The 13,933-nt window shown below is 42.3% G+C and overlaps 1 protein-coding gene across 13 annotated transcripts in view; it reads left to right on the forward strand.

The window, feature by feature from the left end:
• The window catches only part of LOC149185213 (ARM repeat superfamily protein), a 378,063-nt gene that overhangs the window by 68,835 nt on the left and 295,295 nt on the right, over window positions 1-13,933 (forward strand). The window lies entirely within an intron of this gene.

The following is a 13,933-nucleotide window of genomic DNA, read 5'->3' on the forward strand; positions in this document are numbered from 1 at the left end:
AGCCTCTGTACTGCCTCTTCCTGGCTCAATCTTGATGACGCAGGCACTGCGTCACCCCTTCCTTGCTGCTACTCTGCTAGGAACAACTTCTGTCACTTGGGACAATTGTTTTCTGCTATTGCTGCTCTGTTCAACTGATGTCCTCAGTTCTCCTGTGATCTGCAACCATCCTCTGATACCATGTTGGAATTTCTAAGTCTAACTGTTAGAATTTCTATTTCCTACCTACTTGTTTTGTTAACAAGTTATTTACCATTTAAATATTGGAAATAAATGCAAATTCATGCTCAACACATTACAGATCATCAACTGAAGGAAATAGAAACAAGCACACAAGTGACATCGTTGTTTTTGGACTAATGTCCCTGGAAAAACCCAATGTGAGAAAACCGGTGCAACTATATGAAGGTTTGATTTATTAAGCAGTTTCAGAATACAATCTGGGTGCCAAATCCGGCTTACCCAACAGAGAAAAATCTCGGCAGTAGTACCTCTCTACTCGGAAGCAGATATTCTGGCTGAAACCCCGGATAAACACTCTGGCAGCTCCACAACTCCAATCTGCCACACGAAACCCCAACGTCAGCCTCTCTCTGGCCTAGCGTTAGTCCAACTTTACCCTGGCTTGGCCTGCATCAGCCTATGGAGGCATTGCGTTAGTCCTCTGGCCCTCTGCGTCACCCACGCTGGCCCTTTGAGGCACTACGTAGCTCCTAGCTGGCTCTGCGTGAGCCCTGGCTGGCTCTGCATGAGCCCTTGGTTGCTGCTGCGTCCCTCTCTCCGGCTACTGTGCTGATCCTCCTGGTGCTATCTCTGCCTCTCTGCTTTTGTATTCATTGCCCCTTAGCTGCAACTCTAATCACTCTCTTAACTTTTTCAGCAAACCCTGCCCCAGAAAGTCGAAATCTTGATCTCTTGGTGTGTTCTCCAAGTGACCCTCAAGCCTCCTCTTATACGTTGACAAATCAACAGCCGAGATTAAGTCCCTAATCAGCGGCTAAGATTAGATCTGGCTTGATCCATGCCTTTTGGACCATTCTAACACAGTTTTATATTAATTCACATTAATATTTTAATTTCCCTAAGTTTAGACTTAGGGACACCATTAAAATGTTTAATTATTTTAATACCTCCCAAACTGTTTAGAATCTTCCCAAACCCTTTCTGGGTATTGGAGATCTCATGTGCCTTAGCCTCTCCAACAATTTTCGTGGCTAGAGCACATCCGATGCTACCCCAAATCAACATGAACCGTTCAGCATGGCAGTAGAGTGGCTAGCAACACTCAAGGCAACAACACCACAGGGAGTAGTAACAACAATAACAGCAAGAAACGAACCTGTGCAAGACAGGCAAGAGGAGGATTGCCGAAAGCATAGAGACGGAGCAAAGCTACAAGTTTAAGGAAGACCCATTTGTGGAAAGAGTAGCTTTGGAGATAGATGCAAAGAGGCGATAGCACGACAGGAGTGTAGCGCAAAGAAAGAGGGAGAATCAGAGACTGGAAAAAGCAGAGAGGAAGTTGCAGGAAGTAGTGCAGAAGCTCAAAGAAGAACAAGAGATGCGCAGAAGGGAGAAGGAAGCGCAACATGAACAGGAACAGGAATAGGAACATGAACAAGAACAAGAACATGAATAGGAGGAAGTGCAAGGCGCATAGACAACACAAACCGTGCCGATACAGGTTGAAGACTCTGAACCAGCAACAGATGAGGAATAGGGTGAGCAGCCGCAGGAACAAGAACTTGCTCTGCAGGATGAACCGATAGTAGAATAGATGGACATGGAGATGGAGCAGCCAGAACAAGATCAGGACACCGACCTCATGCCAAAAGCAACCGAGGTCACCCCACAGGCTTCACCAACTCCAATAGCAAAGCAAGTCCCGAGTGAACAAGGGGATACCATTCTCCTTGAGGATAATCCGGGAACAAATGTGTACAACATAACCTTTGATGAGTCACAACACAGAGTTGTACAAGCACGTAGAGCGCACACCCCGGATGAGCATGCATCACTTGTGCACTTTGAAGAACGAGTGATTATGTCAGATGTACGAAGACATCTAGTTGCCTTGGCCGATGCTACAAAGGCTTATGCCGAAGCCACGAGCTCGAGTGTGAAGTTCTTGATAGCAAAAAACGAGCGCATGGCTAAGGAGTTGCAAGCAGCCAGGCAAAGAGAGGAACAATCAACAGGATCTGCCAGAGCAGAGATGAAGAAAGCGATACTTGCTGAAGTATCAGCTCTTGAGACAGTCACGTGGAGACTGTATGATAGGTTCATCACCATGCACAAGGTAGTTGTCCATCTACATGGTCATCAACAATGCTACACCAAGATAGCGCAGACACTCACAAATATACATGCCGCTGTTGATCATGTACAGACATGGACAATGAGGTATAAGGGAGCCCTGCTTCACTTGCACAAGATGATGAAGCCACAGTAGAGTTGGACAAAGTACACATATGGAGTATGATCCGGAACCATGAAGAACTCTTGCCGCTCATCACCAGTGTTGAGGCTTCGTACGCATAGTTGTTCAGGAGTTTGGATGTTGTGGTGAGAAAGTATGGCATCCTGTCAATTGGTAGGCTTACCGAGGCCAAAGAGAAAAACCAAGTCAAATTGGAGCTCGACGCGTTCTTCGATTAGTTGATGCTCATGGCCACCAACATAGATTTGCAAGTCAGCGCTGGTAACATGCGGATGTACATCGCCGATCCGACCTTGCTCAGGACTAAGCTGTGCATGTTACAGGACGAGTTGGACAAAGGTTCCAAATCAGTATACCTGGAAGCAATGGAAGCAATAGTTCGTTTCCAGGAAGACATCATCAAAGAGTATGTAGACACCATTGCGCATTGTCAAGCATGGCATCAATTTGTCACGAGGATCACGGAGAGGATGTTGATGAGTTGGTCTTTCTACCGCTGTCCAAGTCTTAGTGTTGTCTTGTCTAGCTGACTCAAGCCTATTTTTGTCCCACATGGGTATATGTGGAAAATGTATTATTGTAAACATGATGTAAAGTGAAATTCCAATTCTAATTAGTGGAATGCAAGCAATCATATGTAATGTAAAGAGTTATGTAATGAAGTTGAAGAGTCATGAGGGTAGTCAAAGAGTCACAAAGGGGAATGTCAAGGGTCACCCCACCCTTTGTTATAAATAGAACATCATAACTCATAGAAGGGGCTTTTGGGAGCCAAGCTTTTGCTAGGCATTGCTTAGAGGAGGGCTTGGAGTATATTGTGACGAGACTTGGCTTCTCCACAATGCAGAGCGAGTACATCTCTTTGGAAGAGCAGGCGGTGTTGACTGTAATGTTCCACTATTGGGGCTAGTGGCTGTCATGGTTGTATGTAAGGATGGAACTTTCATTATATATATATATATATATATATATATATATATATATATATAACAGAGCCAACACGTCTTCATGCATATGTTGTTATTGTAGTTTGACTATTATGGTTACTTTAGCAATGTATGTTGTTTAACTTACGCATTTGTGTATGAACTATTTTGTATACGATTGTATGAATCTTGTTGAAGTCATGTTGTTGGTTTAACTCATCACTTTGGATTGTTGACTATTCTGCTTTCCAGCTTGTGATGTCATTCAACTCGTGTGTTCCTTTCAGGCTGCGTACTATTACATGCTTCTAAGGGGCACACTTCCTTTTCCCCCTCCGTGTATTAGAATCTCCCCATGCATCTCTATTACAGGCTTCTAAGGGGCACACTTCCTTCCCCCCCTCCGTGTGTTAGAACCTCCCCATGCATCTCTCTTGACTCGCTGCAAGGTCACACACTTGCTTTTGACAAGGATATCTTGCTTATCTCTGCGCGCTATTGCAGTCAAGGCATAGCTTTACTACCCACTGTTGGGACTCCTACTCCAAATGGTCTGAGGTCTAGTTGAGACTTCTTACTGGGGAGATCCCTTGACATGTTGGCGAGTCCAGCGCTGTCAACACATCTATAATCTCTCAAATGATTTGTAGTCCATCTAATTGCTATACCCTGTTTCTGCAATGTTATTAGTGCCCTTAAAGTTTAAACCCTTAATTTCCCACATTATTGGTGTTTGTATATTGGCAATTTGGCATTGTAATCCAAAATAGATGGCATTTTTATTGTCATTACAATTCAAAATGTCTTGTATCTTGATATTTTTGATAATTTCAAATCTTTAGAATTCCGGATAGTCGAATTATGGGGAGTTCACAGGATGCAAGATGTAAGATCAGATTTGTAATTGCACAACTTTAGGAAATAGGGATAGATGTTAGGCATATACTCAATTTTATTTATAGTAAATTGCAATGGGACAGAAAGGGGGTTGTTAAACAAAGTTTTCATGTTGTGCTGGAAGTTGTGTCAACCATCATCATTATAGTGTAAGCGATATGCAACAGTTGTTCTTTGAGTCTTGCCATGGGTATGATGCACCCTTATCAAGTTCATGATGAGCTGATCCATTGCTTGTCAAACCAGCCTGTGCAGACATTTGATAGGTTGTCTGTAGGCATCTGTAGACAAGCTGTTCATCCGATCACGAGTCCTGAGCCTTGATCCTTTGTGCCTTGCCTGTTCTGAGAAGCCTATATAGGTTCAAGGTGATTTCAGTCAGTCATAAACAACCCACTATCTAAGATTAAAACAGATGTTTCCACCAAAATCTGGTTGTTTCCTTGCATTGAAATGAATCTACACGGGAAATCATACTAGGATATAGCTGGTTCTTGGTGATCCTTTATTCATAGATGGAAATAATAAGTGCATTTCAGTTTTTCTATTGTTCATGTGTGTAATTATATGTGCACCTATTTTTGTATTTGTGCATACATTTTCGTACTTGATGTTCTCATGACATTTTGAATGAGGTTACTTGAGCCTTGTGCAATTGACCATGACACTACAATTCCATTCTAATTTGAGTTAATAATTGTCATACACAAATACCGGTGGTTCCACTAGATTGTCATATTATAACTTGGAGGTGGACTGGCCTTGCAAATTTGTGAAGAATATAAAAATGGGCTAGCAGATGATGAAGAGAAATCCAATAATGATAAAGAAGGAATTTCATAAAAGAACTTGTCAATAAGCTATACATCAAAACCCACAAAAATTATTAACATGAAAATGAAAAAGAAATCGAATAATTGAGGGTAGTCAAAGCAAGAGTACTTAATTAAGAATGATGTGGTTGAAAAGCTAAATACATCTATAATCTCCCCTGAAGAAAAAGTTAAATGTCTGCAGTGTAGCATATTCTCAAGTTTAAGCTTTTTCAAGAGCTTACAAGAAGACTAATCATGTACACCTACTCTTGAAGTATCATCGGAAATCGAATGGTAAATACGAGAAATATCTAGGAGGTGACAACCTATTTTAAATGAGAGTTATGGTATCTTGTTAAGAAAAGGCAATGGCTATTTCTAATTGTGCTTTGCACAATGGTCATTCCAACTATTATCAAGAAATAACAATCATCCAATACGAAGAATATGATGATCTTCTTGGTAAGACATCAATTTTTTCAGTTATGAAATGTAATGAAATTAAATTAATGTTAATGCTTATGAATAATCAAAAAGGTCAACAGGGATCGTGCTCATATTACCTTCCAACTAAAGACCAGGAGTAAAGAAAAGAAAGGGAAACACTGAAAGGAGAGGTGATGAAAGTTTGTTAAAATTGGCAACTAGGGCCAAACTCCATGTGGGTCATCTTATTAATGGCAGCTGATATTTTTCTTGGATCCTTCTCATCGAGAGGTGTAGGATTGATTTAAATATCATCCGATTTTGATAAGTATTTATGGAGATATGAATTTATTTGTGTTATGGGACAATTCGTCAAGGTCGGCCAACAACCCAACTGCCCCCACTTGTGCTCCACGATTTAGTATAAATACAAGTGTCTTGTAAGTCATTTGGACACACAACTCTCTTGAGATTTCTTCTTCTCCACTTGTTTTGGGTTTTAGTGGAAAGAAGAATCTCTAAGGTCTAAAACACAGACATGAAGATGATAATGATGCCGTAGCTATACGCTGTCCAGAGGAAGCCTAAAATGCAGTCATGAAGGAGATCTGGCCGCAGTAAAAAGGATCCTCTACCACTGTTTAGGAGAGCTTCTATATGTAGCAAGATATGTTGTTATGTGGAGGCCTTAAAGAGCCCTAGCCGCAGATCTAGTAGACCTAGCCGCAACAAGAAGAGACAGCTTGGAGAGCCTAGATTAGACGCCAAGTTGTTGTGGGGATGTGATTGGTTTGAGGGTTGTTTGAGGGTGCAAGCAGGCCCAAGAACAGGGTTGTCTCAAGGGACAAGGAGTTGGAGTTTAGGCCGAGTTAAGGAGGCTCCTCGCATGCCTATCTTGAAAGCAATTCAAGAGCACCGAGATGCTGGAGTAAAGACAGTTAGGGCACTTCTATTTGAGTCGCAAAGAGAGGCTACTGCTGCATGGGAAAAGAGGCTACGCAAGCACTGTGTGTAGGGCTGTTAGGCCAAGTATCTACAGGAGCCTAATCAAGGTTGTTTGGATAACAATCAAGGTAAGGAAATCTGTTTTTGGGCGAGCTGTAGATGACAACTGAACTGTGATGGGCAACGGGTCTAATCGATGAATTCGTTAGGACTATTGCAACAATCATAACTCAAACCAGTTACATTGGCATTGCTATGTGCTAGGCCGCAGGCCATAACAAGCAACCTTGATATCTTAGGATGAATGTTGTAAGTATATAACAACAGTATGCATAATACAACAATATGAAAGATGCTGCTCAGTGAGACACAGTGAAGGTGCAGCATGAGGGAAAGTAAGCATGCAATGGTACAACAAGCATGCAAGGGACAACAAGCTAATACATGGGACAATTGCAAGCATGATGCCACATAGGACAACTGCAAACATGGAGTCACATGGGACAACTGCAAGCATGGTGACACCTGGGACAATTGCAACATGGGACAACTGCAAGCATGAAGAATCGTGGACAACAACAGCATGGTAAAGCATGGAAAGCGGCAAGTATAGTGCTGCAAGTGCATTTGGACAACAGTAAGCATGGTGCAGCAGTGGCACTATGTACAACAGTGCTAAACACTGGGACAGCAGCAGCATGAGGTCCAGCATTGCGATGATGGGTGCAGAATGATAACGAGATACAACACTATGACAGGTGAAGGAGTCACCTTGGAGAATCAGTTGAAGCAACATGTCTTCAACTGATCTCATGTATCATCATCCTAGGAGATGATCTATGCTCTTATCTAGATAATTCAAAATGTTGATTTCTGTTGTAAATGTACTATCTCTATCTCTTTCTCTCTCTGCTGAACTATTGAAGAACATATAAGAAGAATTGACGAAGGGTTTCCCCACATTGGGGTTTGTCCCTAGCTAGCGCCATATCTTGTGTCCTCTTGTCTTGGCTTGTCTTCTGCGATTTATATTTATGTTCTATCTGCAGTTTACTTTAATCCTGATGTGATTGCTAATCTGGAAAAGATATTGAGTTAACTGTGAAAATTGAAATAAATTGCTCTATCATAGAACATAACTAAAATTAACGTGGAATCAGAGCTGTGGTGAAGACAATGCCCGAGCAAGAGTGAAAGAGCAATCATTGAAGACAGTTGGGAAAGGACAAAAGGATCAATGGATTCCTCATCTCTCTTCAAATTCACCAAGGGCGAAGTCGAAGCAAAGTATATTATTAGAATGGCGCAGCGGAAGCTTCTAATGGGCTACCTACAGATCACTTCAATGGGAAGTCCGGATCTCAGGGTGAAAGGAAAGGCAGATGCCTTGCTTGCAATAAGTTTGGCCATTATGCAAAGGAGTAAGGACACATCACTTGATGATGATAACAATCATTCCAGGGACATCTTCAATGATTAGAGGAATGACAGGTAATACAGGTCATCAAGGAAACGGCTGACTCTTCAGAGAAAGCAAGGAACCCCAGGTATGAAGAATCAAATGTTGTTTCTGATAAGATAAATAAGTGTTATCTTGTATTGGCCCTCTCCTTTAGATTTTTTGGAATCTGGCTTATTGATTGTAGTGCTTCAAGGCACTCCCTCAGATAGAAGGGTGCTCTTTCTAATTTGGTAGAGATTGAAACAATTGTGGGATTATACTTGGAACCGATGCCACCTATCTTGGAAAGGGTGTAGGAAATGTTACCCCTCAGTTGAATAAAGGTAAATCTCTTTTATGTACCTGATCGCAAGAAGAACCTGGTGTCCATTTCGGTAATGGAAGTTAAAGGTTACAGGGTGGCATTCATCGATGGAAAGGTACGTGTTTGAAAATGAAATTTTCAAAGATGCTTTTACTCATGGGTTCACGGTTGGCCATTTGTATCGAGTTGCAGGATGGTCCATCAGGGACCATGTCAGTTGACACATCTCATCTATAGCACCGAAGGTCTACTTATTGTGGGGCCCTACCCGATGTGAGTCAGATGGTGACTGGGATGCCTGAATTCAAAAAGAGCATGAAGGTACATGTCTGAGATGTACCAAAGGAAAATCTTACAAGGGGACCATTCCCCTCATGTAGCAGGTCCATAGGTTTGAAACAACCCAAGAGGTTTGAGATTCATCGGGAATCCCATGTATGCAGGTGGAAGAAAGCCCTCTATGGCTTGAAGCAAAACACCTCATGCATAGTATGAGAGGATTGATAGTTGTCAGATGAAGCTGAGATTCACTAGGAGTGAAGCCGATCCAAACCATTGTTTGAAGGTTGTGGATGATAGACCTCTCATACTGGCACCTTCTGAGAACGACCTATTTTTGACAGGTGCAGACCCTCTCACTTGTAGAAGTAAGAGGGAGGTGGATTCCGGATATGGAATGGTAAACTGCAAGCTCACTACCTCAAAGATCTTAACTTTAAGAAGTTAAATGATGGTGATGTCGGACCAAATTTGGGAAATGCCTCTGAGTTTCATAAACTCATTTGCATTGATGTTCTTGGTGAACTTTTGTCCAGATATATGTTTTGCAGTTAGCATAGTGAGCTCATGTTTGGTTGAGCCTCACTTGATTGGTGCCAAGAATCTTCTGAGATATCTTCGGGGCACAATCTCTCATGGATTGAGATACACTACCGGAAATATGAAGCTGCATGATTATTCGAACGCTGACTAGGTAGGCAGGGTGGAGGATCACTATAGCACTTCTCAGTGTTGGTTCTCTTTGGATTTTGCTTCGATATCATGGATAAGCAGGAAGCAGAAGTCGGTTGCTATAAGCACCGCCGAGACCGAATACATAGCTACGAGTATGATCTCGTGTGAAGCTGCTTGGTTGCGGAAGCTCTTCAATGATCTGTTTGTACACATGATGAATACCACTGTGATTCTCTGTGACAACCAGGGGGGATTCGATTGTTGAGGAATCCTGTATTCGATGATTTCTCTAACAGATAGACATCATATACTACCTTATCTAGGATATGGTAAGTCGATGAGCGATGAGGCTCCATCGCATTGAGATTGATGTATAGGTTGCAGACATTTTGTCAAAGCCCTGGGGAAAGGTCAAATTAATGACTTTCCCAAACGACTTGGAGTCGTTGAGAGACCTTCGTATAAGGGTCTTGCATGTTGCATGCATTGAGCTCTGGGAGCTCTGGGGGGCTTGGGGTACTTACTAGAGCAACACATGACCATAGGGCGACTCACCCTCCCCTAATGGTGCGCTGTGTACAGGGTGAATAGTTTAGCGTTCCCCTGTGATGCCCCAAGGCGACTTTGGGGTAGGATGATTCGTTCTCTTGTGAGCCAGGATGATTCGTTCTCCTATGGTACAGGATGATTAGTTTTCCTGTCGAGGTCTCCTACCCATGTAGTCTAGGACTCATGGGAAGTACCTCTCATCTGATCAATGAGTAGGGAAATGCGGTTAGGGACCATTAGTAGTACTATCGATAGAGCATCGTTGTATCTACCGTACTCCCTATGCTATGATGACCTCCATTGATCTAGGACCAATGAAATTGATCTGGGATCAATATGAGTGGTTTGAGACACTCTCTTGTGATATTGATCTGGGATCAATGAAACCGACTTTGGGTCAGTAAGAGTGGTATGGCACACTCTCCTCATATGAAATTGACTTCGGGTCAGTAAGAGTGGTATGGCACACTCTCCTCATATGAAACTGACTTCGGGTTAGTAGATAATGGTATGAGACATTCTCGATCAATTCTTCTTCTTCATGGTTCAGCAGAGCAGAGCAGATCAGTGCAAGGCACTGATGGCAGAGATAGTACAATCAGACATATGGATCAGCGGATGGAGTTCTCTCTAGTTGAGAGGGATTGTTAAAATTGGCAACTAGGGCCAAACTCCATGTGGGTCATCTTATTAATGGCAGCTGATATTTTTCTTGGATCCCTCTCATTGAGATGTGTAGGATTGATCTAAAGATCACCCGATTCCGATAAGTATTCATGGAGATATGAATTCATTTGTGTTATGGGACAATTCGTCAAGGTCGGTCAACAACCCAACTGTCCCCACTTGTGCTCCACGTTTTAGTATAAATACAAGTGCCTTGTAAGTCATTTGGACACACAACTCTCTTGAGATTTCTTTTTCTCCACTTGTTTTGGGTTTTAGTGGAAAGAAGAATCTCTAAGGTCTAAAACACAGACATGAAGATGATAATGATGCCGTAGCTATACGCCGTCCAGAGGAAGCCTAAAACGCAGTCATGAAGGAGATCTGGCTGCAGTAAAAAGGATCCTCTACCATTGTTTAGGAGAGCTTCTACACGCAGCAAGATCCGCTGTTATGTGGAGGCCCTAAAGAGCCCTAGCCACAGATCAATTAGACCTAGCCGCAGCAAGAAGAGACAGCATGGAGAGCCTAGGTTGGAGGCCGAGTTGCTGTGGGGATGCGTATTGGTTTGAGGGTTGTTTGAGGGTGCAAGCAGGCCCAACAGGGCTGTCTCAAGGGACAAGGAGCTAGAGTTTAGGCCGAGTTAAGGAGGCTCCTCGCAGGCCTATCTTGAAGGCAATTCAAGAGCACTGAGATGCTGGAGTAAAGACAGTTAGGGCACTTCTATTTGAGTCGCAGAGAGAGGCTACTACTGCGTGGGAAAAGAGGCTGCGTAGGAGCTGTGTGTAGGGCTGTTAGGCCAAGTATCTACAGGAGCCTAATCAAGGTTGTTTGGACAGCAATCAAGGTAAGGAAATCTGTTTTTGGGTGCGCTGTAGATGACAGTTGAACTGTGATGAGCAGCGGGCCTAATCGATGAATCCATTAGGACTATTGCAACAATCATAACTCAAACCAGTTACATTGGCATTGCTATGTGCTAGGCCGCAGGCCATAGCACCATAGCAAGCAACCTTGATATCTTAGGATGAATGTTGTAAGTATATAACAGCAGTATGCATAGTACAGCAGTATGAAAGATGCAGCTCAGTGAGACACAGTGAAGGTGCAGCATGAGGGAAAGTAAGCATGCAATGGTACAACAAGCATGCAAGGGACAGCAAGCTAATACATGGGACAGCTGCAAGCATGATGACACATAGGACAGCTGCAAACATGGAGTCACATGGGACAGCTGCAAGCATGGTGACACCTGGGACAGCTGCAAGCATGAAGAATCATGGACAGCAGCAGCATGGTAAAGCATGGAAAGCGGCAAGTACAGTGCTGCAAGTACATTGGGACAGCAGTAAGCATGGTGCGGCAGTGGCACTATGTACAGCAGTGCTAAACACTGGGACAGCAGCAGCATGAGGTCCAGCATGGTGCAGCATGGTAAGGTGCAGCATGATAACGAGATGCAACACTATGATAGGTGAAGGAGTCACCTTGGAGAATTAGTTGAAGCAGCATGTCTTCAATTGATCTCATGTATCATCATCCTAGGAGATGATCTATGCTCTTATCTAGATAAGTCAAAGTGTTGACTTCTATTGTAAATGTACTATCTCTCTCTCTCTCTCTCTCTCTCTCTCTCTCTCTTTCTCTCTGCTGAACTATTGAAGAACATATAAGAAGAATTGACGAAGGGTTTCCCCACATTGGGGTTTGTCCCTGGCTAGCGCCATATTTTGTGTCCTCTTGTCTTGGCTTGTCTTTTGCGATTTATATTTATATTCTATCTGCAGTTTACTTTAATCCTGATGTGATTGTTAATCTGGAAAAGATATTGAGCTAATTGTGAAAATTGAAATAAATTGCTCTAGCATAGAACACACCTAAAATTAACAAAGTTGAAACTAAGTCCAAGATCAAACACCTTTCAAACTGAACAAGAGATGGGGGATTGGGAAAATAAATGAAGCCTTAGAGGCAGCAGAAACCAACATCTCTGTTATCATTAAAGGATGGACAATCTCTTCCATCATTCACAGTTGATGTAAGGAGAGATTTGGTATGATTCCATGTTGGATGTAGCCCCTTCGCAAAGGTTGTTAACAAACCATTTTTGAAGTGACATGCTCATTGTCTTTTATGATTCACAATTTAAGGATGGGAGTCGAATGTAATCAATTGCTTGCAATGATTATTGGTACACTGATCTTTGAGAAGCTTTTGCTATGATGAAGAGTTCCAACATGGAAAAACATATCTGATTGTGGCACGGCATGAAGGCCCTTAGTGAGTCAAATGACTCTATAAACAAGCAATACATTCACTATTGAATCTCATAGTGGATAGGGCATCTAATTATTTCCTAGCAGATTGCTTGCTGTAAACTACTTATTATGCAAATCTACTGAATAATAAACACAACTTAGATTTTAAATCGTAAATAAAATATAACATTGGAAGCAAATTAATACACCAATCTCATTCACATGCACACGTAATTTTGGCCCTTATAAGTTTGTTATTTCATTAACAATAATCTACAGCATACTGGGGCTCCCTACATGGGATAATGGCCCTCTGAAGCAAAACACAAATACAACAAATATCTGGAAATGACATAGCTGATCAAAACCTCTATGGATCTTGCCTGGTTGATCTGGATCCTTCTCCCTTGCTGGCCATTGCACTCTTCTTTGAACTCTGCACTTCTTGCATGAAAGTCCTCTTCCACCCAGTCACTAAGATCTCTATCTCACTGTCTTGTGCTCAAAGACGTGTCTTCTCCCTTACCTTAGCCTTTCTTTTATAAGTTTCAGTTATTGACAATTGAGATTAGATATCCACATCACTTGAGATCAATGATTGAGATTCATCTGATTCACTAACACAAAACAACCTTTGCATTTCTTTAGATTAACTTAGTTTAAAAAAAAAGAAAAGAAATTACTTTAATAAATATTTAATCACTAAGGTTCTCCTGTACAGCTTCTGTACCCCAGTACAGATGGGTTTTGTGCTGTTGTGCTGTGTCACCTATGTCATCACTTCCCACCAGACCCAGTGGTTTTCTTTTCAGCCTGCTTGGGTAAACTTCGGTGGCTGCATTGTCGTCCATACATCTGCATACAACCCGGCTGTCTCCACTTGCGTGATTGGTGGCTTACTTGATGACATTACCTTTTTATTTTGATGCTTTTTCCTTGGCGACTGGACTCCCTGTGGATAATGGCCCTCTGAAGAAAAACACAAATACAACAAATATGTGGAAATGAAATAGCTGATCAAAACCTCTATGGATCTTGCCTGGTTGATCTGGATCCTTCTACCTTGCTGGCCGTTGCACTCTTCTTCGAACTCTGCACACTTGCATGAAAGTCCTTTTCCACCCAGTCACTAAGATCTCGCTATCTCACTGTCTTGTGCTCAAAGACGTGTCTTCTCCCTTACCCTAGCCTTTCTTTTATAAGTTTGAGTTATTGACAATTGAGATTAGATATCCACATCACTCGGATGAAAGTACTCCATCCAATCACTAAGTTCTCACTATCTCACTGT

Source organism: Pinus tabuliformis, chromosome 3_2, assembly GCF_031772625.1.
Source record: "Pinus tabuliformis cultivar Carrire ecotype Pingquan chromosome 3_2, CPIR1, whole genome shotgun sequence".
NCBI lineage: Eukaryota > Viridiplantae > Streptophyta > Pinopsida > Pinales > Pinaceae > Pinus > Pinus tabuliformis.